Consider the following 11,443-nt stretch of genomic DNA (forward strand, 5'->3'; position numbering starts at 1 on the left):
GAAGAAAGGTGGGATACCAACCGGGGCATCCCCAATCTTAGATCCTTGAGACTTCTTGAAATATTATCTTGGGATTCCTTGGGCATCCCCAAGCTTGAGCTTTTGTGTCTCCTTAATTCCTCTCATATCACGGTCTCCCTAAATCTCAAAAGCTTCATCCACACAAAACTCAATACAATGGTAAATTGTATAGGTACTAGTGTCTCTCATATCACGGTCTCCCTAAATCTCAAAAACTACAATCACATAGAAGAAAGCTTCATCCAACCAAATAACAAAGAGTCTCCTGTGTCCCCAACACACCCAATACAATGGTAAATTGTATAGGTACTAGTTCGGCGAAGAGATGGTGATACAAGTGGTATATGGATAGTAGATAATAGTTTTTATAATCTGAAAATATAAAAATAGCAAGGTATCAAGTGATAAAAGTGAGCACAAACGGTATTGCAATGATAGGAAATAAGGCCTAGGGTTCATACTTTCACTAGTGCAAGTTCCCTTAACAATACTAACATAATTGGATCACATAACTATCCCTCAACATGCAACAAAGAGTCACTACAAAGTCACTAATAGCGAAGAACGAACGAGGAGATTATGGTAGGGTACGAAACCACCTCAAAGTTATTCTTTCCAATCAATCCGTTGGGCTATTCCTATAAGTGTCACAAACAACCCTAGAGTTCGTACTAGAATAACACCTTAAGACACAAATCAACCAAAACCCTAATGTCACCTAGATACTCCAATGTCACCTCAAGTATCCGTGGGTATGATTATACGATATGCGTCACACAATCTCAGATTCATCTATTCAACCAACACATAGAACCTCAAAGAGTGCCCCAAAGTTCCTACCGGAGAATCACGACGAAAACATGTGCCAACCCCTATGCATAGGTTCATGAGCGGAACCCGCAAGTTGATCACCAAAACATACATCAAGTGAATCACGTGGTATCCCATTGTCACCACAGATACGCACGGCAAGACATACATCAAGTGTTCTCAAATCTTTAAAGACTCAATCCGATAAGATAACTTCAAAGGGGAAACTCAATTCATTACAAGAGAGTAGAGGGGGAGGAGAAACATAAGATCCAACTATAATAGCAAAGCTCGCGATACATCAAGATCGTGCCAAATCAAGAACACGAGAGAGAGAGATCAAACACATAGCTACTTGTACATACCCTCACCCCCGAGGGAGAACTACTCCCTCCTCGTCATGGAGAGCACCGGGATGATGAAGATGGCCACCGGAGAAGCATTGCCCCCTCCGGCAGGGTGCCGGAACGGGTCTAGATTGGTTTTCGGTGGCTACAGAGGCTTCTGGCGGCGGAACTCTCGATCTATTGTGTGTTCTGGAAGTTTTAGGGTACGTGAGTATATATGGGTGCAGGAAGTACGTCGGTGGAGCTTCGGGGGCCCCATGAGGCAGGGGGCGCGCCCTAGGGGGGCGCCCCCCACCCTCGTGAGCACCTCCTTGGCTCCTGGCGTGGGGTCCAAGTCCATCCGGTAGCTTTCCTTCCAAAAATAACTTCTCTAGTTGATTTCGTTCCGTTTCGACTCTGTTTGATATTCATTTTCTTCGAAACACTGAATTAGGCAAAAAAAACAGCAATTCTGGGCTGGGCCTCCGGTTAATAGGTTAGTCCCAAAAATAATATAAAAGTGGATAATAAAGCCCAATATTGCCCAAAACAGTAGATAACATAGCATGGATCAATCAAAAATTATAGATACGTTGGAGACGTATCATGCACAAGGGTAAGGTTCCCGGAGTCTACGATGACTGGGAGGAGTGTCGGAGACAGGTTCACCATTTCAGTGGTAACAGTTACAAAGGGTACACCACTATGGCGGAGGCGGAAGCTAGATACGCGCGCTATCTAGCGGGAGAGAGGAGGGAGCGGAGAAGGAACCGTATGAAGACCAGTTTCATCACGATGATGATCATCATGACCGCAGCTCTCTTCAATGTGATTGTAGTTTAGATGATCGTTATCGACTTTGTAATGTGACGACAAACTCGGCTAATATATATGATGAACTTTGCTAATGTCTCGAGACCTAAACTTGGCTAATGTTTGAACTTTTTTCGCTATTTCGAATTTGAGACTAATATGATGAATTCTATTGTGTGATGTTTACATTCTGTGTTGTGTAACGTGTATTTTGTAACCTGTGCAAATACTAGAAAGCAAAAAATAATAATTCCTAATGTTCATAGTAGGGGTGCACCATATTGAGCATTAGTGGCGCACCAGGGCTAAATACCAGTGGTGCATTATGGGGCATAGTAATGGCGCACTTGGGGGCATACGTGAAGGTAAATATGGCCCCCTAGGAGGCAAAGTAATGGCGCACTATTGGACATAGTAATGGCGCACTGCCAGGTGCGCCACTATTATCTGGGATACTAATGGCGCACCAGAGGTGTGCCATTACTATTTGTTACTAGTGGCGTGTTAATAGTGGCGCACCTATAGTGCGCCATTAATAGCAAAAACATGTGCGCTACTAACAGCCTATTGTTAGCCTTGCCTTCAAAGTGAGATTTTATAAGGTGGTACCGATACTGTCGCAGAGCAGACTAAAAAACATGAGTGCATGCTTGTTTAGTTGCATCATCTTTCAGATCCAACTTGAACCTCATCTGTTGAAAAAAGAATGTGAGTCTTATTAGGAGGAAGCTAGAAAGTATGGGACGGAGCAAGACAATATTACTAATTGCGATGAATAACATTACTTACGGATAAATGGTCAAGGAAGGTGTTAAACTGGGTATTGTCTTTCTCATTCCTGTACTGGATCCACGTTGGGAGGATACGTGCATGACACCTAATGGCAACGGCTGCCTCTGATACTAACTTGGCTGACTCTGTAGCATCATGTGGCCTTTTTAAACCTGCCTCAAAATGGATCTCCATTCTTCCTCCTTTAGATTTTGTTGATCTATCAAGCATTATCCCTGATGTCTGTTTTCGCTTGCGTCGTGGTGCTAGTTCAACAACAAATATGGAAAGTGTTAGTGTACATCAAACTGTGAGAGTACATATAAAGGAGCATGCAACTGCAACTTGACTCGGTCATGTACCGTCTTGGTGTTGATGCTCATGAGGTTCATCTGATCTTGCCATGTCCTGTTGTCAGTGTCAAAACCGGCGGATCTCGGGTAGGGGGTCCCGAACTGTGCGTGTAAGGCGGATGGTAACAGGAGGAAGGGGACACGATGTTTACCCAGGTTCGGGCCCTCTTGATGGAGGTAATACCCTACGTCCTGCTTGATTGTTCTTGATAATATGAGTAGTACAAGAGTTGATCTACCACGAGATCGAAGAGGCTAGAAGCTAGCCTATGGTATGATTGTTGTTCTTCGTCCTACGGACTAAACCCTCCGGTTTATATAGACACCGGAGGGGGCAAGGGTTACACAGAGTCGGTTACAAGGAAGGAGATCTACATATCCGTATTGCCAAGCTTGCCTTCCACACCAAGTAGAGTCCCATCCGGACACGGGACGAAGTCTTCAATCTTGTATCTTCATAGTCCAACAGTCCTGCCAAAGGATATAGTCCGGCTGTCCGGACACCCCCTAATCTAGGACTCCCTCAGTAACCCCTAAACCAGGCTTCAATGACGATGAGTCCAGCGCGCAGATTGTCTTCGGCATTGCAAGGCGGGTTCCTCCTCTGAATACCTCATAGAAGATTTTGAACACGAGGATCGTGTCCGGTTCTGCAAAACGAGTTCCACATACCATCGTAGAGAGAATAATACTTCCACAAATCTAATCTGCTCACGTACCCCATAGTGTGACATCACACCACAGCCAGGTCTTTATTCGAATCGTTTTTCATAACCCATCTCAGCGTGTTTTGCGAGGCGGTTTCCTTAGCACGTCTTATCAAAGCAGAGATCGTGTACCCCTTATCACGGGATTCTCATCAATACGGACGTGGGTAACCCAACTGTGCCTATTGGTAGGACTCCTAGATCTTAGACAAGTCCCAAACGGCCACGAGGAGGGCGCTTGATATTCACCCTCTTTATAAAGGGGACAAGGCTTTTTCTTTTTTCCCTCTCGTGCTCAATCAAATCCTTCCCCCGCCTCGAGTTCTAACACCCAAAACTCAGGTCAGGTGCTTCGGACCTTCAACTATGTCCGGATCCAACCTTTAAGGTCGGTGGATGCCTTCCTCCGTCACGGAGGAGGACATCAAGAAGTTGAGAGAGGCCAGATATCTGACTGCTGAAATTTTGCATCGGCTGCATGCCCGAGGGTAGGTCGTCCCTACTCCCGAACCCAACGAGAGCATCGTGTTCGTCTCCCACTTCCTCCGAGGACTAGGCCTCGCTCTGGATCCCTTTGTTAGGGGTCTTATGTTCTATTATGGGCTAGATTTTCACGATCTGGCCCCGGATTCCCTTCTTCACATCTTGTCATTTATTGTCGTATGTGAGGCCTTCCTCCGCATTAACCCTCACTTCGGCCTGTGGCTCAAGACCTTCGATGTGAAGCCGAAGATGATCGAGGGGCAGCACGCAGCGTGCGGAGGCGCTTTAATAAGCAAAATCGCTGACACCCCATGGCCTGGGGGTTGTTTCCCAGAGGTGTCCGGATTGTGGCAACGGGAGTGGTTCTATATCATAGCTCCCCGAAGTGCCAAGTGGGTAGCTTCCCCCACCTTTCGCTCAGGCCCCCCACCACAACTGATGTCATGGATCAGCAGGGGGGCCGAGCTGGGGTCCAGCCAAGGACGTGCCAATACTGCAAAGCCGTATCCGAGATCTCTTTGAGATAGATTTTAGTGTGGTTATGGTAGTGCAAGTTATGCTAGTTCGTCGAGTCCAGCCTTGCAAACACCGGCCCCTTCGCATGTGGGAATTCAACCCGGAAGGACCGCGAGCTATTCAACATTTCCTCGGCATGACGCACGAAGATATGTACAAATTGTTCTTCGGACCACAAATAATGTGTCCGGACACCACTGAGGATGCAGGTCTGAGCTACAATAGCCCGGATACCCAAGTAAGTAGCCCGACCTCCGAACACACTGTCCGTTTATTTATCGCAATGTTTCCCTAAAAAAGCCACCCTTTGACCAGGATTGGATAGCGAAGGCAAAGTTGATCAGGTGTCCGGCCCCCTCCCTGAGACCTCACCAAATCCCGTGCTAACCAGGATGTTGGAGATCGCGCCTTATCAAGCGCCCTCAGGAGAAGATAAAGGGGGGAACAAGGAGGCTAGCGCCTCCGCGAAGGAGGTTAACCGGGGAGGAGGAACTGAAACTTCCTCTCCCCAGGGAAGGAAGAGGACCGCCTCTAAGGACCCGGAGACCATGATCTCCAAACGGGGGAAGAAATCTTCACCGAAGGGTCCTTCCCTGGGGGATACCCCGGCCTTACTATGCCCTCAAGGGGATCAGCCCTCCACTGAGTTGTAAGTAAAAGGGTACTTAATAATGAAAATATCTCGCTTTACTTCCGAGGAAAATAATCGAAGCATTTATCTTGCAGTTCGGATCTTAGCCCATCTCAGTAGAGCTCGTCTTCAGGGGATCATCTTCTAGAGATGATGGAGAGCGAAACGCCTCCCCTGCCATACCGCCTCACGAGGCGGGCGACCCCGAGGTGTCGTCGTGGAGGGTTTCTCCTGATCCGGCAAGGCCAGAACGTAATCCTATGGCCACCCGAAGTCCTCAGTATCCGGCTCTTGAATAGAGCAATCAAAAGAGTCCGGCACCGTCTGGTGTGCGGTCGGACGTACTGAGGGATCTGCTAGAGCAAGCGGCTATCTCAGAAGAGCACCGCACGTTGATGGGTACGGTGATTGAAAGGATTTCGTCCGTCGAAAGCGGGTTGCATGAAGCCTTTATGATTATAGTGACGGGTTTTGAGGTACGCGAAATGATGTACATTTTTTACAGTACCGCACATTTTTAGATGTGCCCTGTGTAGATAGTAGCCCCTGAGACTCTGGTTGTCGTCGAAAACGGCGGAAAACAGAGGATCATAGTCCCAGGTAATAACCAAACCGCCTTTATGTGCAGGTGGTTGAAGCTCCGGTGACTAGCCGGACTGATGGGTTTGCCTAACTAAGGCGACAACTGGATGTGGCAGATGCCGACATCCTGCTTGTTAACAAGCGGCTTGACGAGGCACAGGGTAAGTGATTTTTCTAGTGATTGTCACATAATAAGAGCAGCATGATGCCAGTATCTTTAATATGTTGTGACTGTAGATGGAGCTGCCACCGTGGAGACCCTTTGGGCGGAGCTTGCCCGAGCCAAGGAGCAAGCGAGTAGCAATGCGGCCGCTTTAAAGGCGGCCGAAGCGTTAAGGGCCGAACAGGCCGCGCATTGCGAGAGCAAAGAAAAAATAGCCAAGATGGCTGTAGAGTTAAAAGATGTTGCTGACCGTTACCAGCTTCTTGAAGAAGAAAACCGGGCGACGGCGACGAACCTGGAAAAGGCCCGGGTGGCTGCCAAGGAAGCCCGCTCCAAAATTAGAGCGATGAAGGAGGAGCTGCATAAAGCTGCGGATATTGTATCTGGGAAGCCCTTCTTGTTGCGGACTAAGGAGCAGGTGCAGTTGCGTGAGCAGGTGCTAGTGCAATGCTAAACGAGCTACTCCCGAAGAAGTTGGAAAGGGGAAAGTCCATTGCCTCTTTATTTGGATTTTTCTTGGTCCAATTGGTGATAGCCGGAATCAAGACACTATACGAAGTTGCCATTTCCTCTCTTGCGGTAGCTACCGCTGCTTTGACTGTCTCAGCTGATTTCTTATCAGCCGCAATCTCAACCTTCTTGTCGATGTTTTCTTCGTTTAACCTTTGTCTTCCCTTTGTCTCCTTGGTGGTCTCACGGTACTACTTCTTCCACGTGGCATCGTCTCCGACACCGTGCACACGTCCATACGACGGTCGAGTGTCCACCCGGAGTCCTTTCAATATGTTCAAGGCCCGCCTGAATGGGGTGTCCCACTTGGGCCTCACCAACGCCTCAGACGGCGAGCCTCTTTCGGCTGCAATCCCGTGTTGCTCTTTCTGCAAAAGGAACGTGGATTGTTTACAAATGTGACCAAACCTGCAGTCAAATTGATCAGAAGCTGAAATTAGGGGCTAAATTAATAATTACCAGCAGTCTCGTGAACTCTCGTGACTGCGTCTGTATCGAAAACCTTCTTAACTCGGTCCCAACGGTACCAGGCCCTGATGATGTCACGCTCCTGCGGGACGGTGAAATCCACCAAGGGGTCTGGGATCCCCAGACTTTTGCGTTCCATGTACTCCTTGGCCCATATGGGCCTCTTACCCGTGTAACCACGGCTTCCGAGGTGGTGGCTGTCAGCGTCCTGGGAATGGGGGTCCCCAGACTTGCATGCCTGCGGCCCACGGCATGGCTCCGCCAGCGGCCTCGTACAACCCATCTTCACTAGCAAACACTCAAGACCCTCGCGAGGGGCCGAGCCTCGCGAGGCGGACGACACAAGACCTCCTCGGGGGCGGCCTCACTAGGCTGGCTTGCAAGGGGTGGAGAGATCAAGGCAAGGGGCACCTCATGAGGTTCCTGTGACGCAAGTCATGACGACCAAGGCCAGGCGGGCACCAGGCGGGCGGCAGCGCGCGCAGTGTCCTAGTTTCCTCTTTGGTGCTAAAGGGACAGGCGCATGCGAGGAGTCCCGAGGCATCAGGCAAACGTTTCCATATCATTGCAACGAGACCAAGACCAGTAGGATGGTAGGACGGAGGTCACCGTGGAGCCCAGGACGGCGTCACCACCAGAGCCTTTGGCAGGCGAAGACCACCTTTAGTCAGGATACTCGTACTAGTTTCCCCCTTCAAATTTGGCCATTGTGGCATCCCTTCCCGCCTAATATTTGGTAAGAGGACCAGGGCCTCTATAAATAGGACTAGCCATCACCATAAGTAGAGGGAGAGATCCATTCCACCCTCATACGCACATGCTCATCGAGCTCAGGAACACCTCTCCTCAGGAGGCTGTTCTTCCCTTGTACTTGTTCATCCTCAGCCCAAGAGGCAATCCACCACACCACACTGGAGTAGGGTATTACACCACATGGGTGGCCCTAACCAGTATAAATCTTGTGTCCCTTTCTTCTGCGAGTTCGACGAGCTGAGCCTTGAGATCACGGTGAGGGAGAGTGCAAGGGGGAGGAGAGATCTTCATGTGCACCCCAGTGTTCGAACCTCAAGGGTTTTGCTGGAACCCGAAATCTGACATTTGGCGCGCCAGGTAGGGGTGCGCCGAAGCTCCGCCTCTCCGCTTGCTTCGTCCATCTCCATGGTAGACGCCATCCCTCTAGTTAGGCCGGCGGGTGCCGGCGGATGCGCCGCGGGCGTCCGGGCCTCCACCCACACCTTGCGGCAGGTGCGGTGGCCGCGCAAGTTCAAGCCAGAGATGCCGCCCCACTACGATGGCACAGCAGATCCGGCGGCCTTCTTGCAAGCGTATGAGAAGGCCGTCTTCGAAGCCGGAGGCGACGACCAGGTCATGGCCAACTGGTTCCCCCTGGCCCTGGCCGGCGTGCCACGCGCCTGGCTGCTCAGCTTGCCAGTATCTTCGGTGACCTCTTGGGAGGAGCTGCATGGTCTCTTCGTCGCGCGCTTCACAGCACCGGCGCCCCTCGCCGTCGCGGCCCTCCTCGGCGGCTCGCAAGCACAACCCTTGGACCGTCACACCAAGTCGTTCTTTCGCCAGATTGGCGCCGCCTCCTCACGGCAAGGAGCTCCCCCGGGTTGGGCCGCGCCCAAGCCGACCTCACCTCCGACACGGGGGATCACCCCGCCGCCACCGTCGGCTCGGGCGTGCTCCCAATGATGTGCACACCCATCATCTGCAGCATAGCTTTCACCAAGACCCTCATCGACAGCGGCGCCGGTCTCAACGTGCTCTCTATGGAGGCTTTCAGCCTTCTTCACGTACCACTCCAACGGCTCCGACCCAGCAAGCCCTTCTCCGGGGCCGGCGGCTCCAGCAGCCCCTTGGGGCAGATCCGCCTTCCTGTGAACTTCAGCACCCGCGATAACTACCGCACCGAGCTGATCGACTTTGACATCGCCAGCATCGGCCTCCCGTACAATGCCATCCTCGGATACCGGCTCTGGCTCAGTTTATGGCGGCGACCCATCCGGCCTACAACCTCATGAAGATGCCCAGGAGCAAGGACGTCCTCACCGTAGTTGGAGATAACAAGGAGGCTCTAGCAGCGCTCAAGTGTGCCCTCAAAACTGTCACGGTAGCGCGACCGGCCAACGAGGCCACCCTAGGGGTTAAGGAGGCCACGCCAGCAAACAAGAAGGAGTTGTTCACTCAAGATTGGGCCGAAACCACGCAGGTGCCGGTCAAGGAAGATGGGTCATCAGGAGCCACCTTCACCATAGGCGCCAACCTCGACCCAAATCAAGAGGAGGCATTGGTAAGGTTCCTGCGCGCGAACAAGGATGTATTCACCTGGGAACCCAAGCAACTAGTAGGGGTCCCAAGAGGGGTGATCGAGCATCACTTGAGGGTGTGCCCTAATGTGTGCCCTGTGAAGAAGAAGGCGCGGAGACAATCCACAGAGTAGTCCTTCATTGTCCAGGAAACCCGCAAGCTAGAGGCAGCAGGTGTCATTCACGAGGTTCGGTACCCCGAGTGGATGGCGAACCCCGTTGTCGTACCAAAGAAAGGTGGGAAGGAGCGCATGTGTGTTGATTTCACCAACCTTAACAAGGCTTGTCCCCAAGACCCGTTCCCGCTCCTGCGCATCGACCAGATCGTCGACTCCACCGCCGAATGCGGCCTGTTGTGCTTCCTGGACGCGTTTTCAGGCTATCACCAGATCAAGATGGCAGTGTAGGATGTGGAGAAGACGGCCTTTACTGCTACACTTGCATGACGTTCGGGCTGCCCAACGTAGGCGCGACCTTGCAATGGCTGATGCACATCGCCCTGGGCTAGCAGCTCGGGAGGAACGCAGAGGCCTATGTCGATGACATTGTGCTAAAATCTCGGGAGGCAAGGACTTTGATTCAAGACCAGGAGGAGACCTTCGAAAGCCTGCGCCAGGTAGACCTGCGGTTCAATCCATAAAAGTGTGTATTCGGTGTCCCCTCTGGCAAGCTGCTGGGCTTCCTCGTCTCCCACAGGGGGTCGAGGCTAACCCAGAGAAGGTCAAGGCAATAGAAGACATGAGCCCACCACAAATTCTCAAGGAGATGCAGAAGCTTGCAGGCTGCGTGACCTCGCTGGGGCGCTTCATCTCCAAGCTGGGAGAGCGCGCCCTGCCATTCTTCAAGCTGATGAAGAAGGGCCCGTTCGAGTGGACCTCGGAAGCTTACCAAGCGTTTCAAGACCTCAAGAGATACCTGACCAGTCCTTCGGTGATGGTGGCGCCTCGCCCTCTCGAGCCCCTGGTGCTTTACCTTCCCGCCACTCCCTACTCTGCTAGCGCAGCTCTAGTGGCAGATTTGGAAGAGCGCCAGGCCAAGGGGCTGCCGTGCCGTTCCGCACCACCAGCCGAGGCGATACAGGACCCAGAGGGCACCGCAAAGGCTGCAGCAATGTCAACGAGTGACCAGGCCCAGGAAGGTGGCGTTCGCGGGCCGGCAGACGCCCCAGCAGGCGATCAGGCTCTTGGGGTCCTGTCATCTCAGGAAACGCCCCAACTGCCGGCAGGCACAAGCTTCGTCGATGTTCCCGCCCTCGTCGAGCACCCAGTGTATTTTGTCAGCACGGTACTACGGGATGCAACGGCACGATACCCCATGCCTCAGAAGCTCTTGCTCGTGCTTTTGGTGGCCTCGCGTAAATTACGACCCTACTTCCAAGGTCACCCAATCAAGGGCGTCTCGGACTACCCGCTGGAGAGGGTACTCAGGAACCCCAACGCTGCTGGAAGAGTCGCCGAATTGAACATCGAGCTACAAGCATTCCAGCTGGAGTTCAGCACAACTAGGTTCATCAAGGGGGCCACGCTCGCCGACTTCGTGGCAGAATGGACTGATGCCCCGAGGTTTGAAGCAGACGAGGACCGATCCCTCTCGCTAGGAAGTGAAGCACCAGATGGTTGGGTCATGTATTTCGATGGCATGTTTGCACGCCATGGCGTGGGGGTTGGAGCAGTGCCCATCTCGCCTACTCAGGATAAGCTCTACTACGTCGTGCAGCTCTGCTTCCAACAAGGCGAGAAGGTCTCCAACAACATCGCGGAGTACGAAGGCCTCATCACTAGCCTCAAGGCCACAGTGGCCCTGGGGGTGAAGCACCTCACCATCAGGGGCGACTGGCAGCTCCTCGCCAACTTCTCCAACAAGGTATACGAGCCGAAGGACAAGCACATGGAGGCATACCTCGCGGAGGTACGCAAAATGGAAAAGACTTTCCTAGGTCTAGAGTTGCAGCACGCACCCCGTGGCACCAACAAGGAGGCC

This window comes from Triticum aestivum, chromosome 1A, assembly GCF_018294505.1.
Source record: "Triticum aestivum cultivar Chinese Spring chromosome 1A, IWGSC CS RefSeq v2.1, whole genome shotgun sequence".
Taxonomy (NCBI): domain Eukaryota; kingdom Viridiplantae; phylum Streptophyta; class Magnoliopsida; order Poales; family Poaceae; genus Triticum; species Triticum aestivum.